At 35.7% G+C, this 13,098-nt stretch overlaps 1 non-coding gene across 1 annotated transcript; it reads right to left on the bottom strand.

Moving 5' to 3' along the window:
- Nucleotides 1–1,334: 1,334 nt before the first annotated feature.
- LOC121230042 (small nucleolar RNA R71) lies at nucleotides 1,335–1,441 on the bottom strand. The gene has a single exon (XR_005927994.1). It is a non-coding gene; the product is annotated as a small nucleolar RNA R71 (small nucleolar RNA).
- Nucleotides 1,442–13,098: the final 11,657 nt, after the last annotated feature.

The raw sequence follows: 13,098 nt of genomic DNA, 5'->3' as shown, positions 1-13,098 counted from the left end.
CTAAGTTATTTTTGCAATATAATTCTTAAATACTAATGAATTAATTATTAAATCGTATTGAAATTATAATAATAGACACAATGGTTAATCAGTGCATGTTTATTCTTCTAAGGTAGCTGAAGTTTAAATTAGCATTGTATTCGGCGATACATATGCCTTACATAACTTGCAAGATTTTTGTGATTAAACTGTTTCAAGGTAGAAATACCCTGTTACCTCACTTAATCTTTTATATGCTTGTGAAGATTAATTAACCGCTTGGATTGACATTGAAAAATGATCAAGAGATTGATTAATTTAATAAGTATGTGTGAACAATAGTTAGCAAATTACCGAGTTGCCGTGAATTTATTCGGAGCAATATAAACATAAGTTTAAGAATTCTAAGTTAAAGAAATGTAATTAATCCAACACAAGTATGTTATCTTGATTAAATATTATTTGAAATCGTGCATTAGAACTCCTTTGTTTTATTTTAATTATTTACTTAGTTTTTAAATAGTTTTTGACCATCTTTTAAGACCAAATTAGTTTTACCTTGCCAAAGTGTTTTACAATTAATTTCATAAATAATTCTTTTTACAGTCCCTGTGGGTACGATAACTCGACATTTACTTGTCACGTTATTACTTGTTGTGATTGTGTACACTTGCACATTTTCCGTCGTTCCAAGTTTTTGGCGCCGTTGCCGGGGACTATTTTTATTTGTGAATTTGTTAGTCTTACATGTTGGTTTATTTTCCTGTTTAAATTTTTACTTAATTTTTCTATGATTATTACAAGTGTTTATGAGTATTGACTAGATTATTGACTTACTCCCTGTAGACCCTAAGATAGAACGAACCTTTCGACAGCGAAGAAGACAAGTGAACTAAAGAAGGACTGAAGGAATGAATTTCGAGAATATGAATCAAGGAAATGGAGCAAACCTTTCTCAAAATCCTATCCTTATTACTGATGATAGGGATAGAGCCTTAAGAAAATATGTTGTGCCAGTGTTTAACGATCTTAATTCGGGTATTAGGAGACCCGAAATTGAGGTACAACAATTTGAGCTGAAGCCAGTCATGTTTTAAATGCTTCAGACAGTGGGCCAATTTAGTGGAATGCCTACTGAAGATCCTCATCTTCATTTAAGACTATTTATGGAGGCGAGTGACTCTTTCAAATTAGCCGGAGTACCCAAAGATGCATTACGATTGAAGCTGTTCCCGTACTCACTGAGGGACAGAGCTCGAGCCTGGTTGAACTCATTGCCACCAAACTCAATTTCCACAAGGAAAGAGTTAGCCGAAAGATTCCTCATGAAGTATTTCCTGCCAAGCAAGAATGCTAAGTTGAAGAACGAGATCACTGCCTTCCAGCAAATGGATGATGAGTCATTGTATGACGTATGGGAACGATACAAAGAATTATTACGGAAATGCCTTCATCATGGAATCCCACATTGCATCCAACTTGAGACATTTTATAATGGTCTCAACGCTCACACGAGGATGGTAGTGGATGCCTCCACTAATGGTGCTCTTCTTTCTAAGTCTTACAATGAGGCTTACAAAATCATTGAGAGGATCGCCAGTAATAATCATCAATGGCCAACCAATCAAGCTGTGTCAGGAAGACAAGTCGCTGGAATACATGAAGTGGACGCTCTCACTTCACTCGCATCTCAGGTATCTTCAATATCCTCAATGCATAAGAATCTTACCACTAATGGGTCTAACAATTTTGCAGCCCAAGCACCTCACCAATTTGAGAGGATAGCTTGTGTTTATTGTAGGGAAGGACATTTTTTCAAAGAATGTCCATCGAACCTTGAATCCGTATATTACATGGGTAACTAGAACCAAAATTAAGGAGGGCAAGGAATGCAATCCAACTTCTATAACCCATCATGGCGAAACCACCCGAATTTTTCCTAGAGTAACCAAGGGGCTTGAACCGGTAACAACTACGCCCAACCTAGACCGACCCAGCCGCCTAGTTTTTCCTAACAAGTTTAGATACCAGTTCAAGCTGTATCATCCAATAGCTTAGAGAATCTATTAAAGGCTTACATGGTGAAGAATGATGCCTTAATTCAAAGCCAAGCAGCTACATTGAAGAACTTAGAGAACCAGATGGGCCAGCTTGCAACTGAACTCAGAAATCGACCACAAGGTGCTTTACCTAGTGATACAGAGAATCCAAGAAATCTAGGGAATGATCATTACAAAATGTTAACATTGAGGAGTGGAAAGACAGTAGAGCCCAACACCATCGAAACTAAAAAAAAGCTAGATGACACTCAAGACTTAGAGGAAGTTCAACCTAGTGTTGAAATTCCAGTTTTACTAGAACCAGAACCTACAAAATCTGATAAGGTAACCTCAAAACCACCTAATTCTGATCAACTAACAACTGCGTTAGATGCAGAACTACCACCAAAGACAAATCAACCAGTACCAGTTCCAGTAATAAAACCTTTACCACCCTACCCTCAAAGACTTCAGAAGCAGAAACATGAAATTCAATTCAAGAAATTCCTTGATGTACTCAAGCAACTTCAAATCAACATCCCGTTGGTAGAAGCACTTGAACAAATGCCGAACTACGTTAAGTTTATGAAAGATATCTTGTCCAATAAGTGAAGACTTGGAGAATTTGAGATGGTAGCTTTGACGAGGGAATGCAACGCATATCTTCAAGACAAACTACCCCCAAAGCTAAAGGATCCTAGATGTTTTACCATATCTTGCAACATTGGAGCAACACATTGTAGTAAGGCACTATGTGACTTGGGTGCAAGTATAAACTTGATGCCTATGTCAAATTTTAAAAAGTTGGGGATAGGTCAAGTTAGACCTACTACGGTTACACTTCAACTAGCAGATCGATCCTTAGCACATCCAAAAGGAAAAATTGAGGATGTATTGGTACGTGTAGAAAAATTCATCTTTCTTGCTAACTTTGTGATTCTAGATTTTGAACCAGACAAAGAAGTAGCAATTATCCTAGGAAGACCGTTCTTAGCAATCGGAAGGACCCTTATTGATGTTAGAAGGGCGAGTTTACGATGCGTGTTCAGGATGATCATGTAACATTTAATGTTTTTAAGTCTATACGATTTCTTGATGCAGTTGATGATTGTTCTGCAGTATCTGACTTAGATGATTTAATAGTGGAAAAGGAACTCAACTTTGTTGAGGATCCACTGGAAAGAATTTTGATATTGGACCCTCTAAATGATGAAAAGGAGGATGAGTACTTAGCTTTGCTAGAGGCTAATCAAAGGGGATTTAATCTGCAATCCCGTTTTGAATCTTTAGAGTTATAGAAGAGGGAGTATGCCCAACCAAAAGCGTCAATCGAGGAACCACCTAAATTAGAACTCAAGGTATTACCTTCACATTTAAAATGCGTTTCTTTAGGTAATGCTTCTACTCTGCCTGTTGTTTTAGTAGAATTGACTATTGTACAAGAAGAAAAACTTATCTTAGTCTTGAAACAATTCAAGAAGGTTATCGGATGGACCATATGCGATATTCACGGTATTAGTCCATCTATATGCATACACAAGATTATCCTAGAAGATGGTGAAAAAGGGACGATTGATGGAAATGAAGATTGAATCCCAACATGAAGGACGTGGTGAAAAAGGAGATTATCAAGGGTTTAGATACGGGTATCATTTATCCCATCTCAGATAGTTCGTGGGTAAGTCCAGTCCAATGCGTGCCAAAAAAGGGAGGTATCATAGTCGTAGAAAACAAGAATAACAAGTTGATACCAACTAGAATAGTTACGGGATGGAGGATTTGCATCGATTACCGGAAGCTGAACAAGGCAACTAGGAAAGATCACTTTCCTTTGTCGTTCTTTGACCAGATGCTGGATAAACTCGCGGGGCGAGACTCTTACTATTTTCTTGATGGATACTCAGGGTATAATCAGATTACAATAGCACCAGAAAATCAACACAAGACGATGTTCACCTGCCCGTATGGTACATTTTCATTTAGACGCATGCCATTTGGTTTATGTAATGCACCCCCTACATCTCGAAGATGTATGATGTCTATTTTTATTGACATGGTTGAGAAGTACTTGGAAGTTTTTATGGATGACTTTTCAGTATTCAGAGATACTTACAATGATTGCTTAGCCAATCTAGATAAGGTACTAAGGAGATGCGAAGAAATGAACCTCGTACTTAACTGGGAGAAATGCCATTTCATGGTACGAGAAGGAATTGTTTTAGGGCATCAGATAATGAGACATGGGATCTAGGTAGATAAAGCAAAGGTTGACGTTATTGAGAAACTTCCACCGCCAACATTTGTAAAGGGTGTTAGGAGCTTTTTGGGCCACGCCAATTTCTATCGAAGATTTATCTTGGACTTCTCCAAAATTGCTAAACCCTTATGCAAATTATTGGGAAAGGACACGACATTCAAGTTCGATGATGAGTGCTTAAGAGCTTTCAAGGATTTGAAGAGTCGATTAGTTACGGCACCCATAACCATCACACCAGACTAGGATTTGCCATTTGAATTGATATGTACGCAAGCGACTCTGCAGTAGGAGCTGTCATGGACTAGTGAAGGAACAAAGTTTTTCATCGCATCTACTATGCAAGCCGGACTCTTACAGAGCTCTAAACTATACGGTAACAGAAAAAGAGTTACTCGCTATTGTATTTGCTTTTGAAAAGTTTCGATCTTATCTTGTAGGTACCAAAGTGACTGTCTATTTGGACCACTCGATAATTAAGTACTTACTTGCCAAGAAAGATGCTAAGTCGAGACTGATTTGGTGGGTGCTTTTACTTCAGGTGTTCAATCTAGAAATTCAAGATCGAAAGGGAGTAGAAAACCAAGTAGCAGATCACTTGTCTAGATTGGAGCTGCAAGAAGGGAATTCCTTTATTATACCAATTTAGGAAACGTTTCCAGATGAACATATACTGAAGGTAAGTCATGTCCATAATACCCCTTGGTTTGCTGATATTGCTAACTATTTAGCTTGTGGTTTGATGCCAATTGATAAGATGTATCAACAAAGGAGAAAGTTTCTTCACGATGCGAAGTACTATTTCTGGGAAGAGTCATATTTGTTTAAAAAGTGTACAGATCAGATGATTACGAGATGTGTGGCAGAAGATGAAGTACAAAAGATTTTATACCATTGTCACTTAGATTTGAGTTGGGGACAGTTTGGAGGTACTCGTATGGCGGCCAAAGAATTGCAAGCCGGATTCTTTTGGCCAACACTATTCAAGGATGCACATGCGTACGTAAAGAGCTGTGACCGATGTCAAAGGGTAGGAAATGTCACCAACAGAAATGAAATGCCTCGAACAAACATCATTGAGGTAGAATTGTTCGATGTATGGGGTATTGACTTTCTTGGTCCTTTCCCTCTATCTTTTGGTCACAAGTATATATTGATAGCAGTAGACTATGTGTCCAAGTAGGTCAAGGCTGAAGCTTATCCGAAAAACGATGCGAAGGTTGTAATGAAGTTCTTGTAGAAACATGTGTTCACAAGGTTTGGAACCCCAAGAGCTATCATTAGTGATGAAGGGTCCCACTTTGTGAACAAGTGGTTAAAATGGTTATTAGACAAGCATGGAGTGAAACACAAGGTTGCAACAGCTTACCATCCGCAGACGAATGGGCAAGCTGAACTAGCAAATAAGGAGATCAAAGGCATACTTGAGAAGATAGTTTGCTCGAACCGACAAGATTGGTCCAAAAGGCTGGATGATACTTTGTAGGCTTACAGAACAACATACGAGACACCTTTAGGGATGTCACCTTTAGGGATGTCACCTTACAGGTTGGTTTTTGGGAAAGCATGTCATCTACCCTTGGAGTTAGAGCACAAAGCTTACTGGGCTCTTCAATAGCTTAATTTGGATCCTAAGCTCGCGAAAAAGAAACAGATGTTCCAGCTTAATGAGTTAGAAGAGTTCCAAATGTTCTCATATGAAAATGCAAAATTACTTAAAGAAAGACTCAAGAAATGGTATGACAAACATATTCGAGTTCGAGAATTTGAACTAGGTCAACAAGTTTTGTTGTTCAATTCCAGATTAAGGTTCTTTCCAGGTAAGTTAAAATCACGTTGGTCCAGTCCATTTACGATTCATTAAGTCTATCCACATGGAGTTGTTGAACTCCAAGGTAAGGGAGGTAATTTCCGAGTTAATGCTCAGCGCCTGAAACATTATTGGAGAGATAAAATTGAACAGGATAAAATCTTTTTCATTTTATTGGATACTTAATTTCTCGTTTTTATTTTTGAATAAATGATTTAGGGTATATTTTCAGGTATAGTATGTTTAAATAAATCCTGTCTAGGAGATTGGAACTTAAGCGGGACCGTTGTGACCCCTCCAATCTTTTCTGGGAATTTATTTTGACATAATTTCCTAAGAAATTATTCCCTAAATGGAAAAATCAATTTTTAGTTTTTCAAATAAAAGGGTCAATTTTGATCCACGTTTTAATTTGCATTATTTCTAAAATTTGATTGCTCTTTTTGTAAATAATAAAAACTAGGTGCTTCTCCTTATAAATATTTTCAAAATGCATCTAGAATAAATATTTTTAATATTATTTATTAATTTGATCAACCTTAATATATAATTATATTTATTATAATTTATATATTAATTTTTATCAACTTAGCTTAGAATTAGGATTAATTGTATTTTAATTATATTTTATAGTTATCTTAATAAATTAATGGTAATTGATAATTTCATATACATATATTTAATTATTAATTATTGTTAAACTTTGAGTAGAATTAGAACTTAGGCTTTTTTTTTTAATTTTCCAAGAATTCTACTACAAATATTATTTTTCCATCTCTAAATACCATCAACCTTTCTCCCTCCATTCATTCATCTTCAAAACCCCAAAACACCAAACCCTTAAGTGCCGCAAGCCTAGCCCAGCTGACTGACCAGCACATGCCCAGCAGACTGCCGCACGTCCATCTCCATCGCGCGCCTATTGCTCCAACCTCAACTCGCACCAAGTGCTTATCCGTGTGCGCCTGCTGCTCTTGCCCAGCAGCTATCCAGGCTGACTCCTGCACTAGGCTTCCATTCGTGCATGCCTACTGCTCCAGGCCAAAACGCACGAGCACCCAGCGCCTTAGTGCCCACGCCAGGCCTACTACCGAAGGCTCCTTGCTGTATTGCTGCTCCCACATGCACCATCCGTCCAACCACCTAGCCACCTTGCACACCAAGCCCTTTAGCCAAGCCTTCCAATCCTTCTTTTAAATTGCCATCTTTTTCTTCATAATTATTATTATTTTTAAGAGTTCTTATATTTAAAAAAAGGTGGTAAGACCTAATTTTCTCTTAATTTTTAATTTTTTTTTCAATTAGTTAATTTTTCAATTAATTGAATTATTAATTATTTTTATTAAATTTTTGAGAAAATAATTTTTCCATCTTATGATCAGGTTAAACATGCCTCGCAAGAGAACTCGTGCTTCTGTTCAACTTGATGAAACACAAAACAAGTTCCAATGTGAAGAATCCAAAGTGAGATACGAAAGTATCTTCAAAAATAAACAAATGCATCCAGAAAAAGGCTTTACATTAAAGGAAAGCAACTACAGAGACTTTATGGAATGTATTCGTCAAGTTGTTGAAACCCTCAATTGGGAACTGTTTTGTGAAAAGGGACCTAGTGTAGATGAGGAGCTAGTTCGTGAGTTCTATGCGAATTTAACTTCAAACAAGATGACAGAAGTTCCAGTTCACGAAATCAGGGTACCAATAAATTCAAATGCTATTAATGAGTTCTTTGAATTACCTAATTTCGAAAACAATGAATATTTCACATTAATGAGCAATATCAAGCCTAAAAATTTACAAGAAATTCTTGAGGAACTGACAGTTCAGGGTTCTACATGGACTGTATCAAAACAAGGAATCCACACTTGTAGAAGAGAATATTTGACGCCACTCGCGAAGGTATGGTTTTACTTCATCCGATTTAGCCTTATGCCTAGCTCACATGGGACTACAACCTCGTTAGAGTGAATGGTCTTATTGTACCCGATCCTAACTAGTAAGACCATTGATGTGGGAAATATCATTTTGAGGGAGATACAGAATTGTACCATTAAACACTCTGGCCTTGCTCACTTCCCGTTTACAATAACAATTCTATACTTGAAAGCTGAAATTCTTGCAAATGTAGGGAAGAGAGGGTATAGGCAAGGCACAATCACAAATTGGGACCTCTACCGAGTAGCTGAAGGCTCAGTTCTATAGCAATGAGTTGAAGGAAGTGAGGAACTTGAGGACCTTGATGAAGAAGACAATCCCACGATGCAATCATTTGAAGTCCCTGATAAGGTAGAATCAGTGGAGCCAGAAGCTGAACCTGATGCTGAAACTTCAATACTTAGAGCTTACCGCCTAGCCCAGACCTTCGAGATCAACTATCAAAATTGATGGTCTTAATGCAACATATGCAATGGTAGCAACAAGCCTACTGAAGATACTCAAAAATAAAGGATGACTCGATGAGAAGTGCTTTTAAGAAAATAAACAATGACCCGTTTATTTTTGTGCCTGAGTTCCTAGATTTCATATTTGAACCATGGAGTCCATTATCAAAGAAGGAGCGAAGCGATTCATGCAAAGGTAATAATGATGGAGCAAAAGATGAGTCCAATTTGGAAGGATCTGCAAATAAATAAAAGGGAGGGATCTTGACTTTACTTTATTTTTGTTCGTAGATTATTTCTAGGATTAAGTTTTAATTAGGAATTTTTATTTTTGCATAATAAAACAAGAGATGAAAATTATGAATAAAATAAGAACAAGTCACAAAATATAAAGTGTGGCAATAGATATATACATGTTTAGGATTGGATTCAGAGAGAGCTTGGTACTTAAGCAGTCAAATTGACTCACCTCCTCTTTTCTGGAATCCTACTTGGTGTATAGTATTTATTCACTTTAAACAATGAGAACATTGTTCATTTTAAGTTAGGGGGACCGAAATTTCCACTCAGAATAAAATTTTTCTCTTAATTATGATTAGGATATATTTTGTTCAAAAATTTGAATTTTGTTAAGCATGTTAAACTTGAGTATGAATAAAGTTCTATTAGTTCAATAAATTATTATGTTAGCTTAATAATGACATGAATGTATTTTTAATAAAGCATGCAAATTCCTACCATAAAATTTTTAGTTCTTTAGGAAAATTAGGTATGCATGAAAGTTTAAGTCTTTAGAAATGACTTAGTAGTTTCTTGAGGTGAAATCCTAGGGAGCATGGAACTTTGGAAATGATTTAGGAAACTAGTGTTTGGACCGTTTGAGCCTTTCAAGCCCACCATGGTAAATTTTATCATTTGAAACTCAACTTTGAGACTATATGGCATAATTCTATTGCGACCCTTGCAATATTTAGCCATTACTTTTTGCTTAATGATCTTAAATTGTCCCAAACACTAAACTCAGTACTATTCAAAATGTACTTCAAAAATAAGTTTTGGGGAGTTGAAAAGAAGTATCAAATGCTCGAGAATTGTAGTACACTACGTAAGTGCTCATGTTATTATAAAAAAAAGAGCACATGTATTTGAAAGAGATGTACAAAAGAGCATATGAAAGTCAAGTTGGTGTATCAAAGGTAAAAATTCCGAAGGTTCGATTGACGCTGAGTCTAGGCTTTAAGCCAAAATTTATCCATCTTTCACCTACCCCTAGCCTAGCCACATTACAACCTTGATAAAGACCTATTGATTCAAAGTCCTAATGCTACCTACATTAGTGGAGAGAAATTGCTACGATCAACATATGAAGACATAAGTTAAGCTTAATGATTGCAGCTTAGTCTTGAATAAAGAGATAAAAATCAAATTGGTAAGGGTTAACATGTCTTTGTTACAAAAGCATTTATTCTAAAATTTTCTATTATAATAAGTTGTTGAATCTAATCTGAACGTTATACTTAAGTAGCATAACTATCATATTTCTTGTTTTTGAGCATGAGTATATCAAATTCATAATTTTAGGGAGAATGTTGTTTTGAAGGAGTTTTTCAAAAGTGTTTCCTGATAAATTCTTTTCAAAATTTGTGCATTACTTGGGACGAGCAATGAATTAAGTTGGGGGTGTGAAAACACAAAAAAATTATATGCTTTTTCATACCCACTTTTACTTAAATTTGTGCAAATCCAGTTAAATTCTTATCAAAAAATAATTAAATATTATAAAGTAATTAAATTGTGTTAAAAATATGAGCATGGTGAATTTCAGTTAATTTTGTACTTAATTTTGATTAATTTTGACTATTTTCGATAGATTTGCGCAAAAGGCAAAAATTGGCTCGGTTGACACTGCTGAAAGCACAAAACTGAGAACCAATTTGAAGTATCGAGGCACATTAATTTCCAGCCTAAGATATCCATAAATGTGTATTAATTCATAATTTAATTAATTTTAATTTATTCCTCATTTAATTTGAGTTAAATAAATTATTTTTAATTAATTATGAAGAAAGGGTCAAGTTGAACCGCACTGGTCAGACCAAATTGAGTGAACCGAACCAGCCACTAATTGGGCAGACCAGAACCGTCCATATGCTTACCCAAATCAGCATTTTAGCTTATTAAATATGCTTGCAAAAATACCCTTGAAAGACTTCCAAATTGCATTCAAACCCCACCTTTAATTGTGGCTTTGTAGATTTGCCCCAGGCTATTTTTAGTAAAGTTGAAAGTCTCAACTTTTGCCAAGTAGATGGCCGGTCATAGGAGGGCTCTTTGTCTGCTGGAATTTGATATTTTTAGCAGCAAAAATCAGCTCTAAAATCCACCCCTTGCTGATCATTGAAACCATCCCTCATTCCCACAACATTCTCTCATTCTCTCTTCTTCTCTCATGTTTCTCTCCATTTTTTCCATCACATTTCCCTTTTTGTTCAAGTGCCAATTTCTTATCTTGGGAGCCATTTTGGAGCAGCAATTAGGTGTTCATAAGCTACCTTGATAGCCGAGAGCAACGAAGAACGAAGAACGGAGCAATTAGTCAAGCCACGGGGAAACACCGGATTTGCTTCTTGTTCCCTATCTCTTTAATTTTTGTTGTTGTTTTGACGAACATGTTGATGAATATTTATGATATTGAAATGGTTAGTTTAATCAATTTAGCTTAAATTAAGTTTGTATTGGGTTGATTATATTTTGCCTGCTTGAATTGTTAAAATGATGTTTACGCTGTTATAGGCCTCAGTAAATTGCTTGGTTAAGTAAAATTATGCCTAAGTTATTTTTACAATATAATTGTTAAATAACTAATGAATTAATTATTAAATCGTATTGAAATTATAATTAATAGACACAATGGTTAATCAGTGCATGTTTATTCTTCTAAGGTAGCTGAAGTTTAAATTAGCATTGTATTCGGTGATACATATGCCTTGCATAACTTGCAAGATTTTTGTGATTAAACTATTATGATTAAACTGTTACCTCACTTAATCTTTTATAGGCTTGTGAATATTAATTAACTGCTTGGAATGACATTGAAAAATGATCAAGAGATTGATTAATTTAATAAGTATGTATGAGTAGTAGTTAGCAAATTAGAGAGTTGCCGTGAATTTATTCGTAGCAATATAAACATAAGTTTAATAATTCTAAGTTAAAGAAATGTAATTAATCCAACACAAGTATGTTATCTTGATTAAATCTTATTTGAAATCGTGCATTAGAACTCCTTTGTTTTGTTTTAATTATTTACTTAGTTTTTAAATAGTTTTTGACCATCTTTTAAAATCAAATTATTTTTACCTCGCCAAAGTGTTTTACAATTAATTTCATAAATAATTATTTTACAGTCCCTGTGGGTATGATAACTCAACATTTACTTGTCACTTTATTACTTGTTGCGATTGTGTACACTTGCACATTTTTTGTTGTTCCATTTGGTTTTAGGACTACCATAGCATTTGTGAGTCTAGCTATACATGCCATATTTATGAACTGCGATAGTGTGATGAATCCTAACATTGAAATGTGCTTTTATATAGAAAATGGATCCTGAAAGAGCCGTAGAAGATGATGTTGAAAGTAATGCGCCTGCTCCCGCGCGAGGGATGGTGCAAGCTCATTCTCAACCGGTTATGAGTAGCCGCGATAGTGAGGCTAGACAAGCCTTCTATCAGATGATGAATGATTGGTTCACCCAATATATTAGAACCAATCCGGGTGTACAACAACCTCCACCCCCGGTTAATCTTCCTCATGCTCCTGTTATGCCACCAGTGAATCCGGTTCAGTTAAATAGACCACCAGTTGATAAGATTAAAAAATATGGTGCTGAAGAGTTTCGAGCTACAACGAGTGATGATGCTGAAAAAGTCAAATTGTGGTTAAAGAACACAATAAGAGTGTTTGACAAATTATCATTAAATCCTAAAGAATGCATAAAATGTTATGTTTCCCTTTTTTGAGATACAACGTATCATTGGTGGAAGTCTTTGACATCTGTGGTTTCGAGTGAACGAGTTACTTGGGATTTTTTCCAAGTTGAATTTCAGAAGAAATATATCAGACAGAGATTCATTGATCAGAAACGTAAAGAGTTTCTCGAGCTTAAACAAGGCATATGTCTATCACAAAATATGAGCAGGAATTTGTAAGGTTGAGTCAGTATGCTTGGGAATGTGTATCTTCAGAAGCAATAATGTGAAAAAGATTTGAAGATGGTTTGAACGAGGATATTCGTTTATTAATAAGGATTCTAGAAATCAAAGAATTCATTGTACTTGTGGAACGAGCATGTAAAGCTGAAGATCTTGGGAAAGAGAAAAGAAAAGCTGATTTTGAAGCTGGAGAGGTACGAAAGAGATCATCGAGCAAATCATTTCAATATGGATCAAAGAAGTTTAGAGATGATAGCAGTCTTTCAAAAACTAGTGTGGGACATTCGAACAGAGATCGTGTTAGATCGCAATCGAATTTCATATCTTCAGCTACGTCTGTTGCCAGTGTTGATAATACAAAGAATGAAAAGCCTGAGTGTGATCAATGTGGAAGATGACATTTCAAAGAATGTTGGGGAAA

The sequence above is a fragment of the Gossypium hirsutum genome, chromosome A05 (genome assembly GCF_007990345.1).
Source record: "Gossypium hirsutum isolate 1008001.06 chromosome A05, Gossypium_hirsutum_v2.1, whole genome shotgun sequence".
NCBI classification, from domain to species: domain Eukaryota; kingdom Viridiplantae; phylum Streptophyta; class Magnoliopsida; order Malvales; family Malvaceae; genus Gossypium; species Gossypium hirsutum.
The sequence above is the reverse complement of the archived record's forward strand: the minus strand, read 5'-3'. Positions and strand labels throughout refer to the sequence as shown.